Source organism: Eumetopias jubatus, unplaced genomic scaffold, assembly GCF_037043125.1.
Source record: "Eumetopias jubatus isolate StellerSeaLion01/CBP00866 unplaced genomic scaffold, mEumJub1_p1.0 scaffold_4, whole genome shotgun sequence".
Lineage (NCBI taxonomy): Eukaryota > Metazoa > Chordata > Mammalia > Carnivora > Otariidae > Eumetopias > Eumetopias jubatus.
The window spans coordinates 172,862,306-172,882,896 of record NW_028274810.1 but is presented as its reverse complement, the minus strand read 5'-3'; the positions used below and the strand labels follow the sequence as shown (position 1 = coordinate 172,882,896).

The window sequence follows — 20,591 nt, the reverse complement described above, 5'->3', positions numbered from 1 at the left end:
CATGTCCCTGGTATCCTGCCTAGTCCCTGCCACATCAACCTCAGAGTCCACTTGTCTGTGCCCCCACCCTACCATGACTCTGAAAAAAGGAACCAAGACCTTCATCTCTGTAGTCCCAGGTCCTCCTCAGCCCAGTGCTGGGTACATCATGAACATCAGACATTTGGGGTTGATGAATGAACACAGATGGTGATGGATTTTGCAAGCTGTGCCGCTGGCCCCATTACATGCCTTCACCACAGGAGTACAAGGGAACACATGGTCAACAGGCTTGACTGACCTCTGTCCAGACTCCAGCTTCAAGGACAACTAGGTGAGCTGGTAAATTTAGTCCATTTGTCTCATACCAGCGTGATCCTAACACCTGGAAACTTCAGCAAAGACAGGGACCCATGGGGTGAAACTTCAGGATCTCCAAACCTTTGCCTTGAATATCATCTTTCAAGCTGTATTCTTGAATTGTTGCCAAAATGAAGAAAGATTTTTTTCTTCTGGTTGTTTTCCTTACTGACCTTGTGAACCCATACTTCTAGAAGAAGATCCTTGAGGTGGAACAGCAGCTGTAGACTTAGCTACAATGTGCAGCTCACTTCTCCTCCAGCATATGGAGAAGTCAGGAGGCTGCAGATGTCACTGCTTCTTCACATCCACGCCGTCTGCGGGCCAAAGGCTACTTGGACCCCCGTCCCTGCTGTGACAGGAGCAGCCAAGAGAACTACTTGGTGCCAGGCCCTTTGCTTCTGTCTGTAGCTCCTGGCCTTCTCAAAGCAAGTTTTGAAATGAAAACCACTACCTTCTACCTCAAGTACAGTAAAACACTGACAATTCACTTGGAAGCATAGATCACAGCTGTCCTTCAGTAACTGCCATGCCTAAGACTGTGCCTGTGTTGAGCTTTTCATCTCCAACTTAATGAATTGTGAAACAGGGCCATCGTCTGTGCAGGGCTATTCACCCAAGCAAGTCTAGTCAATAAACGTATGTTCAGATTTGTTCTTTTGTTTCCAGTGTGCTCTTGCGGGTATGTGGCAGCATAATTCCAATTTGTCTTAAACACATACTTTGGATGTGCTAAGATCCTTCATGTTGATGGCGAAGTATGTGATCAAGTTGAGAGGAGAAATGCCACACAGCTGGGAAAGTAATCATGCAGGAATAATCCTGCCACTTCCATGCCGCAGAGATTCTTTAATGTTCTCAAGAACATGAATTCCCCATCCTTAGAGTCCCTGCTTTGCACCACTTGCCATTATACTAATAATGGCTAGTTTTTTATTGTATATCACATCATTAATAATAATTGTGGTCATTTATTGAGCATCTGCTAGGTACCATTAAGCCTTCACAGTGGTCCTAGCTGAAGCAATTAGGCAAGAAAACGAAATGAAATGCATCCAAACAAGAAAGAAAGAATTAAAATTGTCTCTGTTTGCAGATGATATGATCTTATATATATAAAACCCAAAGATCCACCAAAAAACTGTTAGAACTAATACACAAATTCAGTATTATTTCAGGATACAAAATCAACCTACAAAAATCAATTGCATTTCCATATATTAACACTGAGATATCTGAAAGAGAAATAAAGAAGACAATCCCATTTACAACAGCATCAAAAACAATAAAATACTTAGGAATACATTTAACCAAGAAGATAAAAGATCTGTTACACTGAAAACTATAAGATATTGATGAAAGAAACTGAAGAAGACACAAATAAATGGAAATATATCCCCTGTCTGCAGATCAGAAGAATTAATACTGTTAAAATGTCCATACTATCTAAAACCATCTATAGATTCAATGCAACCCCTATCAAAATTCTAATGGCATTTTTCACAAATGTACAGAAAATAATCCTAAAATTCATAGGATACACAAAAGACCTTGAATATCCCCAAGCAATTTTAAGAAAGGAGAACAAAGCTGGAGGCATTACACTTCCTGATTTTAAACTATATTACAAAAAATAAAATAAATAAAATAAACTATATTACAAAGCCATAGTAATCAAAACAGTGTAACACTGGCATAAAAACATACATATAGATCAATGGAACAGGATCAAGACCCCATGCATATAGGATCAACTAATACCTGACAAGGGAGCCAAGAATACTCAATGGGGAAAAGATAGTCATTTCAATAAATAGTGCTGGTAAAATTGGATATTCACATGCAAAAGAAGACACTAGACCCCTATCTTACACCACTCACAAAAATTAACTTGAAATGGCTTAAGGATTTAAATATAAGAAACTGTAAAATCCCTAGAAGAAAATATAGAGAAAAAGCTCTTTGACACTGGTCTTGGCAACAGTTTTTTGGCTACGACACCAAAAGTACAAGCGACAAAAACAAAACAAATGGTACTATATCAAACTAAATCTTCTGCACAGCAAAAGAAACAATCAACAGAATGAAGAGGCAACCTATGGAATGGGAGAAAATATAGGCAAAACATATATCAGATAAGGGATTAATATCCAAGATATATAAAGAACTCATATAATTCATTAGGAAAATAATGATAATGATAATAATAATAAAAATCCGATTAAGAAATGGGCAGAGAATCTGAGTAGACATTTTTCCAAAAAAGACATACAAATGGCCAGTAGTACATGAAAAGATACTCAACATCATTAATCATCAGAGAAATGCAAATCAAAATGACAGTGAGATATCATCTCACACTTTTAGAATGGCTATTACCAAAAAGATGAGAGATAATAAGTGCTGGCACGGATGTGGAGAAAAGGAAACCTTTGTGCACTGTTGATGGGAATGTAAATTAGTGCAGCCACTATGGAAAACAGTGTACATTTCCTCCAAAAATTAAAAATAGAGTTACCATATGATCCAGCAATCCTACTTTTGGGTATATACCCTAAGGAAATAAAAACACCATCTCAAAGAGATATCGGCTTCCCCCACCACCATGTTCATTGCAGCATTATTTATAATAGTCAAGACATGGAAACAACCTGAGTGTCCACTGACGGATAAATGGATAAAGAAGATGTGGTACACACACACACACACACATACACACATCAAGGAATATTTTATAGCCATAAAAAAGGGAGGAAATCCTGCCATTTGCAACAACAAGGATGGACCCTTAGGGTGTTATGCGAAATGAAAAAGGTCAGACAGACAAATATTGTATGATCTTACTTATATGTGGGGTCTAAGAAAAGCCAAACTCATAGAAAAGAGATTAGAAAGGTGGCTGCCAGGGGCTGGGAGTTGGGAGAATTGGAGATGTTGGTCAAAGGGTACAAACTTCTAATTATAGGATAAATAAGTTCTGGGGATCTAATATATAGCATAGTGACTATAGTTAATAATACCTATATTACATAAAGTTGGTAAGAGAGATCTTAAATGTTCTCATCATACACACAAAATACTGTAATTATGTGAGGTGATGGATATGTTAATTAACCTTATTGTAGTAATCACTTTGCCATATAAACATGTATCAAATAACCACATTGTACACATTCAATTTACACAATGTTATATGTCAATTATATCTCAATAATGCTGGAAAAGAAAAGCCTTCACAGCAACTCTCTGAACTCTTGTCCCCAAGCTATTAGAGAAGGAACTGATGGCTTATTTGCCAAATGTTCACATGGTTAGTAGGTGGCAAAGCCAGGGGCCAGCCCAGGTGTGTTCAATTCCTGGGCCCATATTCTTGACTAAATCACCTTCAACACCTTCAGGTCTCCAGAAATCACAGTCAGAAATAAAACTCTGAATGGAACAAAACTGAACTTTGTCTTCTTGCACTTCCAGCACAGAGCACGTAAACGCATCTTACTGACATAACTGGAATCTTCCTCAATTGTCTCCTCCACCCCCTGAAATCCCTAGTTGTTGACGCAAATTGTGGGATGAGGCAAGAAGGCCACCTGAGTGGAAGCACAGAATGAAGCAGCTCCAAAGAGATGAAAATAACCTCCCTGTACCCAAGTAAACCTCCAGCACATGGAGCCCTGTAGAGATCCTTGCAGAGCCTCGATGTAACAGCTGTGACTTACGTTCCTGTCCCCACACTTTCTACAGACTATGCAGAAATGACACGGGTTCCTATATGCCTCAACAGGGAAAGTAACCCACCTCCCACCAGGCAAGCAGAGAGAAACATATGTCATGGGCTCCTACAGAAGTCACTCCTCCTGCCAAGGCAAGAAGCTAGACTGGACATGAGTCCAAAGTTTGAGTCCCAAAGGTCTGCAGGAACTAGGTATATAAAGAGGGGAAGCTGAGAAAGGCCCTCAGCTGACCCCAGCAGACAGGACCAAATACATAATTTTTTAAAAATTCACTTCTCATTCATGCATGTGGATAAAATGACTATGGGCCTGGGAACATTTACCTAACTGGAATCATGACATTTCATTAAAGCATTGTTGACCCTACAGGAGAAATTAGAGGCACTAAAGGAGGAGAAGCGCCTGCATCCCCTTTGCTTAAAGCCTTTCAGGGGCTTATATTCTCTCTGGAAGAAAGTCCCAGCATTTTGGCCTGTACAATGTGGCTCCCACCCCAGCCCCAGGCCACCCCATGCCTGTGCTCCTGGGCTTCCATAGATGCTCTAACACACCTTGCTCTCCTGTCTCCAAAGTAGCTGTGCCTGTACCCAGAACATTATCTTCCTGCTCTCCTCACCAGGTGACAGCTACTCATCATTCACATCTCCACTTACCACCTCCTCCTGGAGCCTGCGCAGCTCCCCCCGGGTGCAGGTCAGACACTTCTAAGTTCTCTCCTAACACCTCTACTCAGCTATCAAAGCACTCATGCTGATGGAAACTGTTACTAGACAGAAATCTCCCTGAGAGTAGGGTCCAGATCACTGTGTTATTACTATGCATCGAGTAACCAATATTGTACTGGAAACACAAACTATAAATGAATGGAGCAAATGAATTCAGGGATAGAGCTTGACCCTGAGAGTTCTCTTCCATCTGTTCTAAAAATAGATCCCTCTCATCTTGTCGACAGGGTCTGTCCAAGCAGGAAGTGTCAAGCCAAGGATCCATTCAAATTCTTTGAGTTTTGACTATCTCCCATTAAAAATATAATCCATAAACCCAGACCAAGGCTCCATCCATCAGACACCAAAGGCCGAGCCCGACATCATCAATAAGAGGGCTGCTCTTGAGTCAGCCCCAGGAAATGAAGAGTGATCCAGGCCCAGCAGCTCAGGGACACCAGCAGCTGCACCAGCTCTGACGGATTACCTTGGATGCACAAAGAGCGTGTCTAAGAAGCAAAGAGGTCTCCTGTGCAGCAAGACGAACACTGCACAGATATGAAGCTTAGCTGGTGGAGAGAAATTAGTAAAATGTTACTCTATCATTTAGATGTATATTCTTTTTTCATTTTGATTAAAGATATACTACATTTTCTTTATGAATAAAAACATGCTGCCAACTAACAATCACCTGTGCAGGAGAAGGAAACCCAATGTAGATTCCTTTTAATACTAGAGCAGGAGAGTAAAGCTGATATTATTAAAGTTAATCTGATTAGATTGGAGAGTATTTTGGCAATTTTCTGCGTTTGGATTTGTTTGAAGGAGGTTTCGGGGAAAAGCAACAATGTGCCAGTGAACCCAAGAATAGCAGCCGCCCCTATACAAACTCCACACTGGAGGACTCACACCCAGCATCCTCCCCAAACCTGAAAAGTGGCCCAAAGAAGACACCTTTTAGGCTTTTCACCCAGTTCTCAACAACCTCCCTTCTCTGGAAAATGCCCCTTACCAAGCTAGGCATTCCAGGTATATTTATACTCTGCAACCCACCCTCCTGGCTATGATCTATGCGGGGCCAGAGTTGGAAATTTGGAATTGGGGTTAAGAGTGTCTGGTTTCAATCTGGGCTGGTCCCTTGAGCAGGGAAAGCCCAGGGTCTTTGCAAACAGCCATTTTCTGCCAAGTGGACAGAGGAAGAGAGTAGGCCAGTGCATGGAAAAAAGAAGCAGGAAGCAGCTGCTGTGAGAGGGAGAGACTTTCTGGATTCCCTCACCTAGACCCTCCTTGCTCCCTTTCTCCAACACTCTCCCTCCTGGCCTAGACTCCTGTCCACTGTAAATGAATTCCTGGACACCCTCAGACTCCACAGAGCTCTGCTTCTACCGGACTGGTCCTCTTTGACTTGACTGAAAGCTGGCCTGGGAGAGCACTGATTGCAGTGCTGCATCGCTTATCTCCCCAGGTCACGAGGGCATAGACCCAGTTTCCCCAGCACTCGGGTGCGCTCAACACGTTTATTGAGTGAGTAATGATATCACCCTCCTGAAGGCCTCTCAGGGGAGACTGCTCATTCACTGGCTTCCCAGACACCATGAAGACCGGTGGACATTCTCCCTGCTCCCTACTGCTGCTTCTAGACACCATTCCTCCGCCCTTATTAAAAAAAAAAAAAAAAAAAAAAAAAAAGCCAACATAGCTATTCTTCTCTCAAGTTTATGACATCACAGTCATCCACCCAGCTCAACTGCATTCCTCAGACAAGTTCTCCCCGCCCCCTAACATGGACCCTCATCAGCCCATGGTCTGATTCCAGCCATTGGTAATTGCTCCTCAGGGTTACACCAAATCCATTTTGGGGTAACATCTGGGAATGGCCTGATGAGAACTGATATGTCTGGTTTGGGGTAGCTACATGGTTGAGACTGCATATGCTAAAGAAAGAGGCGAGTTCAGTCAATTCTGGTCAGTTTGGCTCATGTAAGCAGCTAGAGAAGCTGGCTTTGAGACAAGGCTCACCTCCCTTAACAGTAAGTGCTTTGACCCGAGTGCCTTAGTCCCTCACTAACACTGAACTGAGTGGACATTATAGCTTTTGGCACTTCTCTAAGACAATTTATTTAGCACCCTGAATAATACCCCAGATTCTTTACATTCCATCAGCACCAAGACATAACAACACCATTCATTTATTCCCCATTGTACAGAGCCCGGATAAGGAAGATGCCGCAGGAATGACAATAGCTATTGGTGGAGTGATGCAGTCTCCCTTTACAAGGCCCTCAGGACCTGTGTGTGGTTCAATTATCTCTGAGCAATTAAATCCTAATGGGGAGAAGTACTGCAAAGAAAACTGCAATTATACACATGTGTAGCTGCCTGCACCACACTTCAAACCCCTTTTATTTCTTGGTCTCTGTGTAACATGAGAGCTGTGCATGTGGAAACCAAGTAGGACCAGAGAGCTTCTTCCCACATAATCAGACAGCACGTCACTAGTGGGATTCCCTGTCTGACACAGAAGCTGTGGTGGTAAAAGCCATCTGCCCAACCTGGCAAACAAGGTATAATTTCACATGCTGTCCCAGGGCCCTAGCACAACTTCAAAAAAGCGGAGTTGAAATTATTTGGCACTCGAAAATCAGATTCTTTTGTGTCCAACGGCTGCCCACTGCTTCCTAAGCAAGGAGAATTATGCAGATGGGTAAAAGAAGACATAGGAGGCCCTGACTGGTAAAAGGACAATTTACATAGGGCCCAGCAATACCTTTGACCAAATCCAGACATCTCCAAGGAATCGCCAGTGATAGGTGGGCACACATGTCTGCAGAGTCACTCCCGTCGGCATGTTGGGTACATAGAACATAGTAATGACCCATTCTAAGAATCTGCCCAGGAAGGTCTGGCCATTAGGTGCTCAGACCAGAGTAACACGTACCACTACACATACACACACACGCACACACACACCTTGTTCTTGCCTCCCCTCTACCTGAAGCAGCTCCTACATGTAGTGCTATTGTACAAAGAAGTCTGGATGGTCACAGGTAGGTGGGATGGCAGTCATGTTTCATATCCTCTTGCTCATTGGTCTTGGTTGTTGCCTAAACTGTCAAACTCCAAACTTATAATCAAATGATAAAATTATCTGAAGCAATCATGTACATCTTAACTTTCCATTTCAATATATCATATTAATTATGTGATACTGTATAGCTCTAAAGCATGTGACTGGCCCACAAAATCTTTAAGGTTCCAACTGTCCACCTAGGAAACACCAACCAAAAGAGATATAATATTCTGCATTAGCTTCCTTTTCCAATTCGGGTCCTCACCAAGACATTCAACCAAGCATATGAGCACATCTAAATTCATTGTTCATGGCCATGCTGCAAACTGACTTCAGATGAAAAATTGCTGAGCCTTTCCTCACTGACCTTCTCCCAGACTGTCCCCCCACTTCCAAGTCACATTTCTTAGAGCTTCCATGTCCACTGTCCTGCCAGTTGCCTCCCTCCATTCTTCCACACTCTGCCAAGGAGAGAACCTGGCCCCTCCCCTGACAAAATGTAGCAACTTTCACTAAATTACAATGTCCCTGATACCAACCAAACTAGGTATTTCAGACCTAAATTGTTTCTAGGAAGCTTGAGGTAAATTTATCAGACAGTTGCTAAAGTCTATGCTTCACTTAGAGGCAGCAACACACGGGCTGATTGACCCATTCCAGAAAGACAGTCTGGTCATTCAAACACCTGACAGTCAAGGGCTCAATTCAGGCAAGTTTGGATTGGTGAAATGACATAGTTGATGGGAGAAAGGAGAAACCTACAGGAGCAGCAAGATTCTCCTCCTCATAAAGGAGAGAGGGGGACCAGAGAGAGGCTTACGGTAGGTGTTTGAAAAGTTTAGAGTTCAGTTTTAAAGTCCTATGTCTTATTCAAGACTATTTGATGAATTAGTTTTGATTAAACTGATATCTTCCTAGCTTTAGATTAACATAATATGCACAATATTAATTTTATCATTGCTTATGATTTATACTTGTTTATAATTATTATATTGTGTATAATTATGTTTATTATGATATAATTAAAACAAGGATTCTGAAGAGTGTTATACTATGGAAAATACTTAAGAAGTAATGATAAGTCAAATGACAAAATGTGAAATTATAACCACATAATATAGGTTATAATTTCACATTTTAAAATAAAACTTATGCAAAGAAAAATATAGTTTGGCAGACAGTTCACCAAAATACAAATGGTAGATGTGTTTAGGTAAGGGGATTATAGACCTTTATTCTCTTTTTTCTATATACTTTTGTTTTCCAAATCTAATGAACATGTACAATTTTTAATGAACATATTTTATAATAGATACTTATTTTAAAATATAAGAAAACTGTCTCAGAGGCCACACTATAAAAATCAAAAGGAATCAGAAAAAAATAGGTAAGAAAATCACTATATGAAACTAACCTGTGACTTAGAAGCTACTAGGGCAACTGCCCTCTAGAAAAAAAAAAAATCATGAGACTTAATGCTGTGGACACGACCCCACATTTTTCCTTTCTCTCTTTTGCTTTACCACAGGGAAACAAAGGATCAAGCAACACTTTTCTTTTGAGAACTAGAAGCAGGCAATTGAAAGCCTGCCTTCACCTGGTACATTTTTAATTTTTACTCCTCTGCTACTTACAAGGGTTTTAGCACAGTTCCTGCTCTAAAATTCTCAGGAACTAAAGTCAGACCCCAGGCACCATACACATCCTGAAAGAACTGCAATTCCAGAGGAGGTTTTCAATCTCTAAGAAGACTATATTTCTGTATACTATCATCTCTCTGAACAAATTTCAACTTTGTCTGATTCATTATTGCAAACCCAATTCCTAGCACAGTACATGGTACCAAAGGATGCTTCAAGCATATTTTCTGAATGTTTTTAAAATATTTTTTGAATTTAAATTCAATTAGCCAACATATAGTATATCATTAATTTCAGATGTAGAGTTCAATGATTCATCAGTTGCATATAACACTCAGCACTCATCACATCAGGTGCCCTCCTTAATGCCCATTACCCAATTACCCCATCCGCCCACCCACCTCCCCTCCAGCAACCCTCAGTTTGTTTCACAGAGTCAAGAGTCTCTCATGGTTTGTGTCCCTCTCTGATTTCTTCCCATTCAGTTTTCCCTCCCTCTTGCTATGATCCTCTGCACTATTTCTTATATTCCACATATGAGTGAAACCATATAATTGTCTTTCTCTGATTGACTTATTTCACTTAGGATAATACCCTCCAGTTCTATCCATGTTGATATAAACAGTAGGTATTCATCCTTTCTGATGGCTGAGTAATACTCCATTGTGTGTGTGTGTGTGTGTGTGTGTGTGTGTGTGTGTGTGTATAATATATCACATCTTCTTTATCCATTCATCTGTTGAAGGATATCTCAGCTCCTTCCACAGTTTGGCTGTTGTGGACATTGCTGCTATAAACACTAGGGTGCAGGTGCCCCTTCATTTCACTACATCTGTATCTTCGGGGTAAATACTTTCTTAGAATCAGGATTAGCCTTAGTAGAAACTGAAGCGAGTTCAAGTTAGTGAAAATTATATTTTATCATATTTAGGTATTGGGTTTTTAATTTGTTATGACTATATGTTATTTGGACAAATAACTCTACTGTTTTAATGAGTTTTAAAATTGGCCAAATTAACATGTGGTGTCACTTTTAATAGTTATTTACACATAAGAGAAAGAAGCTGAAGCCAGACACCACCAACCACCTAGTGCAGCTTATGTGGATCACTGACAGACTACAAAGGAAGAAATCAACAGCCTCTGGAACATTACTCTTGCAAACCTGAACCTATGGAATGATGGTGACTGCTCCATGAGGAGTTGATCCTAACCACTCCTGGGAAGTGTACCTGAGGGCCAGCCATTTGGTACCAGCGCTGGGAAGAAAACAGGAGCAACCATGTTGAAACCTCATAGCCGGTGACTGGACCAGGATAACTGGTACTGGCAAGAGTCTCCAATGATGCTGTGTCTGATGCACTTTGACAGGAGCCACCTGAAAGTCCAATTCAATCAAAGTTGGTTTTGTGCTACATTTCCTATAATTCGTTTACAACATGTCACTCATTCTTGTGCTACACAGGCAGGAAGAGTCAAAGATTTAACTGGCTCTTTCCTATCCTGCCAGTTCTTCAGCTCTTGGTCATATTCTCTGTGAAGGGCTCTGCAGATTCTTCAGAAGGAATATGAAATAATAAAATAGTAATAATAATAACAGTGCTTTAAATAAGTGAAATTCTGGCAGGTTTCAAGGGCTCTCCTATTCAATATTAGACCCTCTTATTAATCTTCATAGAGTCAGAATTAAGAAATGAAACAGAAAAACTTTTAAGGAAATGGAATTTTAGAGTTTAACAAAAAGAGCCACACAATAATATCTTTCAACTGTGGGAATGGCTTTCACATAGCAAGAAGCTACTTTTCACTTAACAAAGAACAAGGAGAGCACAGCTTTAGTTGAAACTTGAGGAATTTAACTTACATAATATGTTATCTTTTGTTCTCTGGTATTCTTTCCCAGGGCTTTTTTTAAAGCAGGATAGATTCTCATCTTGCCGAGATGCTTTTAAACAATTTAACCTGAATGCAGAAGATGGAACAGATGGTCTTTTAAAAACTCTCCATATTCAAGATGCTGGACATTCAAGGGCCTCAAAACATCTGATGCATTTTCATACAGTGATGACCTGATAGCTTTCTCATCCATTTAAACCTACGGGTTGATTTCCTCTCCTAGTTATTGGGTACTGTCTACTTTTCCTCCAACTGTTCTCACCTGTCCTCTGACCTCTTCATCCTATTCAAGTCCCTGTGAATTCACATTCTATTCTCTACCATATAGAGGGGGCTTTCCTCTTAAACCATACAGGCCTCTAAAAAAAGGAGGATTATTAACCACAGGGTCTTGTTCAAATTCCATCATTTATTCCCATCATTTATTCAGAAATACTATTTAATATCCCTCTCAAAATAAAACCTGTTGCAGAGAAGGCTGCCTCAGAGGGGCCTGCCTTTTCTAGCACAGAGGAGATGATGTTTCAGAGATGTATGACTAATACTCCTGGGGCAGGAGCTGAGTACATTGGGATCCTTTGGGAGTAAAGGTACCTCCGAAGGATCAAATTGATTTTTATTTTATGAATGCAGTAGACAGTCCCATTAGACAGATTTTTTCCCTCCAGCATTTTGCAGCATCTTCTGAGATTCAGAATCAAGCCAAGAGCTGCTTGGTAATACTGTGTGGATGACGCATTACACAGAGCTGACTCTGTGACATCATGTTGTCTTGTTCTCAGTTAGAGCAACCTGATGTGCCTGCCCTGCACACCCCAGTTCTGTGAGTCACTGCATGATATATTGTCCAGGAAATGCAAAATGATGTTCTTCTTAAAAACTCATGATTAAAAAAATTGAGGCTTCCGGCTAGGGAATGTAGAGTGAAAAAAGTAAACTCTTAGGAGGGGCAAGTTCTCATTTCTGTTTTTCTTTTCATTATTGTTTAAGATCCTACAAGGGATTGTAGTTTATAAATAAGCATGGCAAGTGGTTATTTTCTTCGGTATTTTATTGCCACAAAAATGAACTTTATTTTTCACCAGCCTGAACTTCCCATTATGAGCAGCTGTGCTACTCCATATCCTAAGAAGCTTTTACCATCAAAAATGACTGAATATCTATATGTGTATTATGGATGTTGATACAATTGCCTAAATAAGCACCACTCATGCCTGAAGAATTCTGCAATACAAAACAATCCAGATACATACAAACTTATAGTGAATTTTCACAATGATAGAATAAAAATCAAGGATAATCTACTAAAGAGAAAATTAAAATTTAGCCTTATCCAAATACTTCCAATCTGAACCAAAAAATCATGTGCTTGATGCCAAACAGTAAGAATTCAATGTTTAAAAATCTTTTCTTTTTCTGTCTCCACCTTCCAAATTTAAGTAAATAAAAGAACCGGTGAACCACAGATCCAGTGAACAAAAAATGCAGGGAAAAAGAGAAACAGCAGACATTAATCAAGCTGAGATGTTAACAAGGACAGAATCTCTTTCTGGCAAGGCTGACCTTTCCAACCCAGTACATAGTACTTGTCATTCCTAGAGCTTAAGACACTAGGACAGCCAGACAGATAGCAAGAGCCCAGACCCCCAGGGTTCAAAAGCAATCAGGCAGACAGCACACATTAAATACCCTCCCTTGCCTCAAAACCACCATCCTTTTCCTATTAGCAATGCACTATTGGGGCGCCTGGGCATCTGACTCTTGGTTTCAGCTCAGGTCATGATTTCAGGGTTGTTACGTTGAGCCCTGGGTGGAGCCTGCTTGAGATTCTCTCTCTCCCTCTCCCTCCCCACCACTTGCTCATGCTCTTCTCAAAAAAACAAAAAAAAAGTAAGAAAAGAAAAGCACTGTTAATGAGAGGGCAGCATCATTTGGGACTTTGGATGCTACAGGTTTGATTTGGATCAATGTCTGGTTAAATCCCAAGGAAGTATGCCCCATGAAGGTATGGGTTCCATGGAGGAAGGATCACTCTGGGTAGTTACTTAACAGGAAAAGAAACCCCTGGAACCACTATTGGATTTGGAAGTCAGCCAACCAGGCAGAACCTGAAGGACCCTCTGGACCCAGACACTCTACTACATCCCCGGAGGAATTTTAGTTCTCTCTGTGCCACAGCCCATTTACCTAACAGCAAGGAGCAATGAGGGTCACTCAAGTCCTCTTCACTGGCTCTGCAGTTGAAAATTCAGGCAGGCTTCCAGAGATACTTCATGTTACAGTACATATATGCCTAGCAATGCATTCCCTTTGGCTTCACGGCTGGAGAACAGCCGGAGGTAGCAGGTGAGAAACAGAACAGCTTTGCCTTTTCCCCCAATATTACTCTGGGCCAGCTGTGGGAAACTTTACTAGGGGTCCCAGATGGGTTCAAAGTCAATGTCCTGGAAGAAATAGTAATAATTACAGCTATTTTTAAAAGGTGTCAAAATTTCACAGTTATAATGATGTTCATCTAAGAACCAAGAAATAATGGCAATAGCATGGCTTAAAATTAATGTAAAAGATACCCAAAGGCATCTAAGGCAGATGGCTCCCAGGCTTACAGTTTTAAAGCGACTGCTATTTTTAAAAAGACCCAGTCAATCAGAAGAAAGATCCAGTCACTATGGAAGTTCTAATTGTTGCTAGCTATTGATACTACAAAAAAACAACTTAATGGTTGCATAGGTAGAAACTGTCAAACTGTTTTCCAGAAAGGTTGTGGTTTTTTACATTCTCAACAGCAATGTATCAGTGATCCAGTTTCTCTGTATCCTTGTCAGTGTTTGGTATTATCATATATTTTTTTAATCATTCTGATAGGTGTATAGAAATATCTCATTGTAGTTCTATTTTGCATTTCCCTAGTGGATAATGATATTGTACATCTTTTCATGTGTTCATTTGCCCTATGTACATCCACTTTGGTGGAATGTCTCTTCATGTCTTTTGACTATTTAATAATTGGATTATTTGTTCTTTTACTGTTGAAGTTTGAGAGTTCTTTATGGTCTTAGATACTAGTTCGTTGTCAGATATGTGGTTTGCAAATATGTCCTCCTAGTCTGTAGCTTTTCTTTTACACTCTTAATGAGGTTTTTCAAAGAGCAAAAGTTTTAAACTTTGGCCAAGTCCAATTTATCAAGTTTCCTTTTATGGATGTTCTTTTGGTGTATAACCTAAGAACTCTTTGCCTAGTCCCAGATCTCAAACTGAATTTTCTCATTTATTTTTTCTAAAAGTTCTGTAATTCTGCATTTTATATTTAAGTCCAAGATCTATTTTGAGTTAAATTTTGTAGGGGCACCTGGGTGGCTTAGTTGGTTAAGTGACTGCCTTTAGCTCAGGTCATGATCCCAGAGTCCAGGGATCAGGCCCCATATCAAGCCCCACCTCGAGCCCCACATCGGGCTCCCTGCTTGGCGGGGAGTCTGCTACTCCCTCTGACCCTCCCCCTTCTCATGTGCTCTCTCTCTCTCTCTCTCTCTCATTCTCACTGTCTCAAATAAATAAATAAAATCTTTTTAAAAAATTTTAAAAATTTTGTATAAGACATGAGGTTTAGGCAAGATTCCTTTTCTTCGGCATGTCCAACTTCTCCAGGACCATTTGTTAAAAAAGTTATCCTTCCTGTATTTAATCCCTTCTGTACTTTGGTCAAAATTAGTTGGGCAAATCTGTGTAGGTCTATTTCTGAGTTCTCTATTTCATTTCATTGATCTATGTGTCTAACTCTCTATGAATACCAAACAACCTTGATTAGTGTTGCTTTATAATTAGTTTTGAAATTGGATAGATTCCTCCCACTTTATTCCTCTATTTAAAAATTGTTTAATAATTCCAGTTCCTTTGCCTTTCCATATAGATTTTGAAATAATCTTGTCTACATCTATAAAAATCTTGCTCAGATTTTGATAGGAATTGCATTAAACATGCACATTCTATTTGGAGAGAATTGACATCCTTGCTATGCTGAGTCTTCCAAACCATGAATATATGTCTATTTATTTAGATCTTTGATTATTTTAGCAGTATTTTGTAGTTTGTATAATACAAGTTTTATTTATGTTTTGTTAGATTTATACCCATATCTCTTTTATTTGTGTCATATAAATGTCAATGGTACTGCACTTTTAATCTCAGTGTCCACATGTTCATTACTAGTATATAGGAAATTCATTTTTGTGCTGGATTCACTTAATTATTATAGGGGTTGAGTTTTGTCTTCTGGAGGGGTACTTTTTGGTAGATTTTTCAGGATTTTCTACACAGACAATTATGTCATCTACATTTAGAGATATATTTCTTCATTTCTAATATGTATGCCTTTTATTTCCTTCTCTTGCTTTTTGCACTGGCAAGAATTTACAGCACTATGCTAAAGAAGAGTGGTGAGAGCTGATACTTTTGCCTTCTTCCCACTTTTAGGGGGAAAACATACAGTCTTTCACTATTAAGTTTGATGTTGGTTTCAGGATTTTGTAGATTCATTTTATCAAGCTGAGGAAATTCCCCACTAGTCCTGTTTTTCTGAGAACGCTCTTTAAATAAGAAATGTTGATTTTTTTAAAATTTGCATCTATTGATATGATCATGTGATTTTTCTTCATTAGCTTGTTTATATGGTGGATTACACTGTACAATTTTCAAATGTTAAACTAGCCTTGCATAACTGGAATAAACCCACTGGCCATGGTGTATAATTTTTTTTATAGAATACCAAATTCTACTTACCAACATTTTATTAAGACCTTTGTGTCTACATTCATTGTGGAACTAGATCTATAGTTTTCTTTTCATTTTTTGTACTATCTTTGGCTTTAGTATCGAGGTATACTGGCTTCACAAAATAAATTGGAAGGGTTCCCTTCTCTTCTATTTTGAAGAGATTTGTAGAACTGGCATTAATACTTCTTTAAACATTTGTTAGTATTCTCTGGTGGAAACTTCTGGCTCTGGAGATTTATTTTAGGAGGTTATAACTTATGAATTCAAATTCTTGAATAGTTATAAGGATCTTCAAATTGTCTATTTCATATTGGGTGAGTTGTGGTAGCCTGTGTTTTTCAAGGAATTGGTCTATTCCATCTAAATTGTCAAGTGTATGTATGTGGATTTGCTATTAATATTCCCATATTATCCTTTTAATATTTACAGGACCTTTAATAATATTCCTTGTTTCATTCCTGCTCTTGGTAATTTGCATCTTCTCCGTTTTTTTTCTTTGTTAATCTTGCTGGACGTTTGTCAATTTTATTGATCTTCTCAATGAATCAACTTTTTGTTCCATTAGTTTTCTCTACTTTTGTTTTTAATTTCATTGATGTGTTTTTATCTTTATTATTCCCTCTCTATGCTTTCTTTGAACTTATTTTGCTCTTCTTTTTCTAAATTCTTGAGGTGAGAACTTGTTGATTTGAGACTTTTCCTCTTTTCTAATGAAAGCACTAAGTGCCATAAATTTCCCTTAAGTACTGCTTTAGCTATGACCCCACAAATTTTAATATGTTCTATATTCATTTTCATCAGTTCAATTACTTTTTACTTCATTATAATCTTTGACCCATGGATTACTTAGAATTGTACTGCTTAATTTCCACATGCTTAGAAATTTTCCTGTTATTCCTCTGCTAGTGATTTCCAAATAATCCCATCGTGGCCAGAGAGCACATAATGATGACTTCTATTCTCTTAAATTTGTTGAGGTTTGTTTTATGGCCTAAAATATGTTCTATTTTGGTATATGTTCCATAAACACTTAGAAAGAATGTATACACTGCTGTGGCTGGCCAAAGCTTTCTATAAATGTCAATTAAATTTTGTTGGCTGATGATGTTGTTGAATTCTATATTCTAGCTAATTTTCTGTTTAGTTGTTCCATCAATGTTGCTAGAGGAATACTGAAATCTCCAACCATAATTGTGGATTTTTCAATTTCTCCTTATAGTTCTATCAGTTTTTGCTTCACATATTTTGCAGCTCTACTGTCAAGTACATACCCCCTTTAGGATTACTATCTCTTTTTAGTAGACTGATCCTCTGTAATTATATAATGTCCCTTTCTTATTCTAATTTTCTTTGCTTTGCAATCTACTTTATATGATATTATAAAGCCACTCCTGATTTATTTTGGTTAATGTCTGCATTTTTCATCTTTTTCCATCTTTTTACTTTCAATCTTTCTATATTGTTATATTTGAAGTGAGTTTCTTATAGACATCATATAGTTGGGCCATATTTTTTAATATACTGTCAATCTCTATCTTATAGTTGGTATATTTAAACCTTTGACATTTAATGTAATTATTGATATGTTATGGCTTAAGGATGCCATTATATCTTTTGTTTCTTTTTGTTCTTCCAGTTTTCCATTTGTTTTCTTTGGCTTGTCTTAAACATTTTTTACTGTTACTTAAACATTTTTTAAAAATCCATTAGACTTATCTATGTTACTGTTTAAGGTACCTCTTTGTAGAGTATTTTAGTGGTTGCTCAAGGTACTACATTATATATAGATAACTTACACCTCCACTGATACCATGGGGGCAGGGAGGTGGTCTCATTACCACTGAGGAGTGATGAAAGTCCTAACTCTCTACTAGGTCTCCTCCAACAGCACTCTAGCAGAGGGGTTTCCTTATTACAATATGGAGAAGGTGGGAGTCTTTTCCAATGTGGGTTAAGGTAGGGCCATGGTTTTCCTGTGGTATTTGACTAGAGTAGAGCAATTATTATCTTAAAGTTTTCTGTCTTGAGATTGGGCTGGAGTGGGGGAGGTGTAAAAAAAAAATGTCTTCTGTCTTAAAAAATAAAAATAAAAATAAATAAACAAATAATAGTTTTCTGTCTTCCTAAGCTGCCTCTTTTTTAGTCCTTTGGCTACAGAGAGCAGGCTCGTGTTGGCACTTTCTTTGCACTTGGTGCTTTCAGATTACTGGCTTATCAAGCCCCAAGTCTCAGATTTATGAGACAAAAAGAAAACACAGGGAATTTACCATTATGTTGTTCCTTGAGTCTTAAGGTTCCTCGGTCTTCTGCCTTCTTCTTTCCACCTTTCATAATCTTCTTATGTGTGTTTTATATATACTGTCCAGGGTTTGGGTTATACTTATCCAAAGAAATAGGAAAAAGTATTCTATTCCATCTTCCCAGTAGTGTAAGTGCTTCTTCCTTAGCTATTTAATAAAGAAAAAACAAATGAAGAAAGCACCAGCTAGCCATTACATTGTCATATAAACATATTCATTATCAGATAAATATATTTATTGTAAGATAAATGTTATCATAAAATTTAAATTGAACTGGTATTTATTCTGATTATTATTACCAGAAAGCTGGGTTTTTCTTTAAGGCAAAGAGAAATTTTCTTATAATGTGAAATGTGAACTGATTCATTTTATAATTCAAAAGATTGTTCAATTATCAACTTGATATTATGAATGTTCTTTTTCTTAAGATTTATTTATTTTAGAGAGAGAGTGAGGGTGGGGGGTGGAGCAGAGGGAGAGAAAGAGAATCTTCAAGTTGATTCCCTGCTGAGCGTGGGGCCTGACACAGGGCCCAATCCCACAACCTTGAGATCATAACCTGAGCCAAAATCAAGAGTCAGACACTAAACTGACTGAGCCACCCAGGTGCCCAGTTACTATAAATGTTCTCATATAAAATTACATTTGTATCAGCTTGTTAATAAATGCTGTGATTTGTGGCAGGTTATAGATAGAGCAGTTTTCAGATTAAATTCTGCCACAAATACTAGCATCTATTACCAGATAGTAAGAAAGCAATCTGTTTTCTTAGCTAGATGATGTCCCAGTCTCTGTCTTCTTAAATGCTCTAACCATACCTTGTATAACTTTTTTCAAGAAAAACATGAATTCTAGAGGCAAAATTCAGTTAATCTCTCAATCAGCCTCAAGTGACCAGAATCTTCTAAATTGTAGGAACACAAGACTTTATTGTATTTAAGTCTCAGGCACCAACTCCATATGTGAGGGAAGGCAGGCTTCCTAGTTTCTTATACCCTTTCATGCAAGAGTGGGAGAGTGTCTCTAAAATATATCAATCAATCTTTTCATGAAAATACCCACTAGCATCCCCCTACACATCACAGAGAATTCAACCGCTGAGAAGTAAAGGACAAGGGGAAGGAAGAAGTAGTTAGTGTACAAAGCATTTTACAGTTTTTCCAGAAGTGGAACAGCTAGTAACCACTCTGTGTTACAGTCACCTCTTATAAGCTTCTGAAAGTCTCTACAAGCTTCTGAAAGTCATATTAGGGTGGGAAAAATACAGCATTCTTTACAAAGTCTATTTTCAGACTTTTTTTAAAAACTTGGATTCTAGTAGAAAATAGGGAGGGGTTGCTAAAGTCCACCCATCTGCCTACCATTACCCAGTCCCCTCCCCAAGAGGGTAGTTCTCAAATTGTGGACCCCACACCAGACTCACTGAGTCAGACTCTCTAGAATTAAGGTCCAGAACCAGCATCTTTAACAACATTGTGGTAAGTTGGGAGATCTCTGCCTTTGTGCTTTGAGGAACATGGTTTGCAAATCACTATGCTACAGTTAGTTTAATAGTTAGCACAACACAAAGAAAATCAGATCTCTATGGGGAATATTAAGTGGAAACAGAACCACCAAAATCTCCAGTCACAGTGAACAATTAAAGGGCAGCCACCACAGGTGGTCCTAGGGTCCAGAGCAGGAGTCTCCATGCATTCCAAAGACCAAACCCAGGCCAGGGTGACTTCCTATTGTTTTTGCTTCATTGAGTTATGAGGTGAATGGTAATATAGTATAGGTAAAGGTAGGGGGGTTTTCTTTCAAATTCCCTTTTTCTGAAATAACCTTTTTTAAAATAGTAACTTATTGAAACATTTTATGTCTTACTGAAACATCTTACTATGGAAACATGACATTTAGAGAGAAATCTATTACTCAACGAATGTCAATTAATGAACAGTGTTCTTTCTGAAGTCGACACGAATAATTTAATTGATGAGCACCATCAGCTAACATCAATCACTGAGGGGACATAGGTAGTAGCATTCCAAACAGAGAACAGAAAGAAGGGGTTTGGAGGAAGTGTGCTACATAAAGTGAAATATATGTAGAATAAACAAATACCTACACTGTCAAAAAATAAAACAAAACAGCGTACCTGA

The 20,591-nt window shown here is 38.7% G+C and overlaps 1 non-coding gene across 1 annotated transcript in view; it reads right to left on the bottom strand.

Moving 5' to 3' along the window:
* LOC114213302 (uncharacterized) overlaps nucleotides 1-18,589 on the bottom strand; it is an 83,217-nt gene extending 64,628 nt beyond the window's left edge. The window contains exons 1-3 of the transcript XR_015768102.1: nucleotides 18,418-18,589; nucleotides 11,349-11,446; nucleotides 10,717-10,862 (exon numbers count right to left, since the gene is read on the bottom strand). This is a non-coding gene — a transcript (uncharacterized LOC114213302). The remainder of the gene's footprint in view (nucleotides 1-10,716; nucleotides 10,863-11,348; nucleotides 11,447-18,417) is intronic.
* Between the last annotated feature and the right edge of the window lie 2,002 nt (nucleotides 18,590-20,591).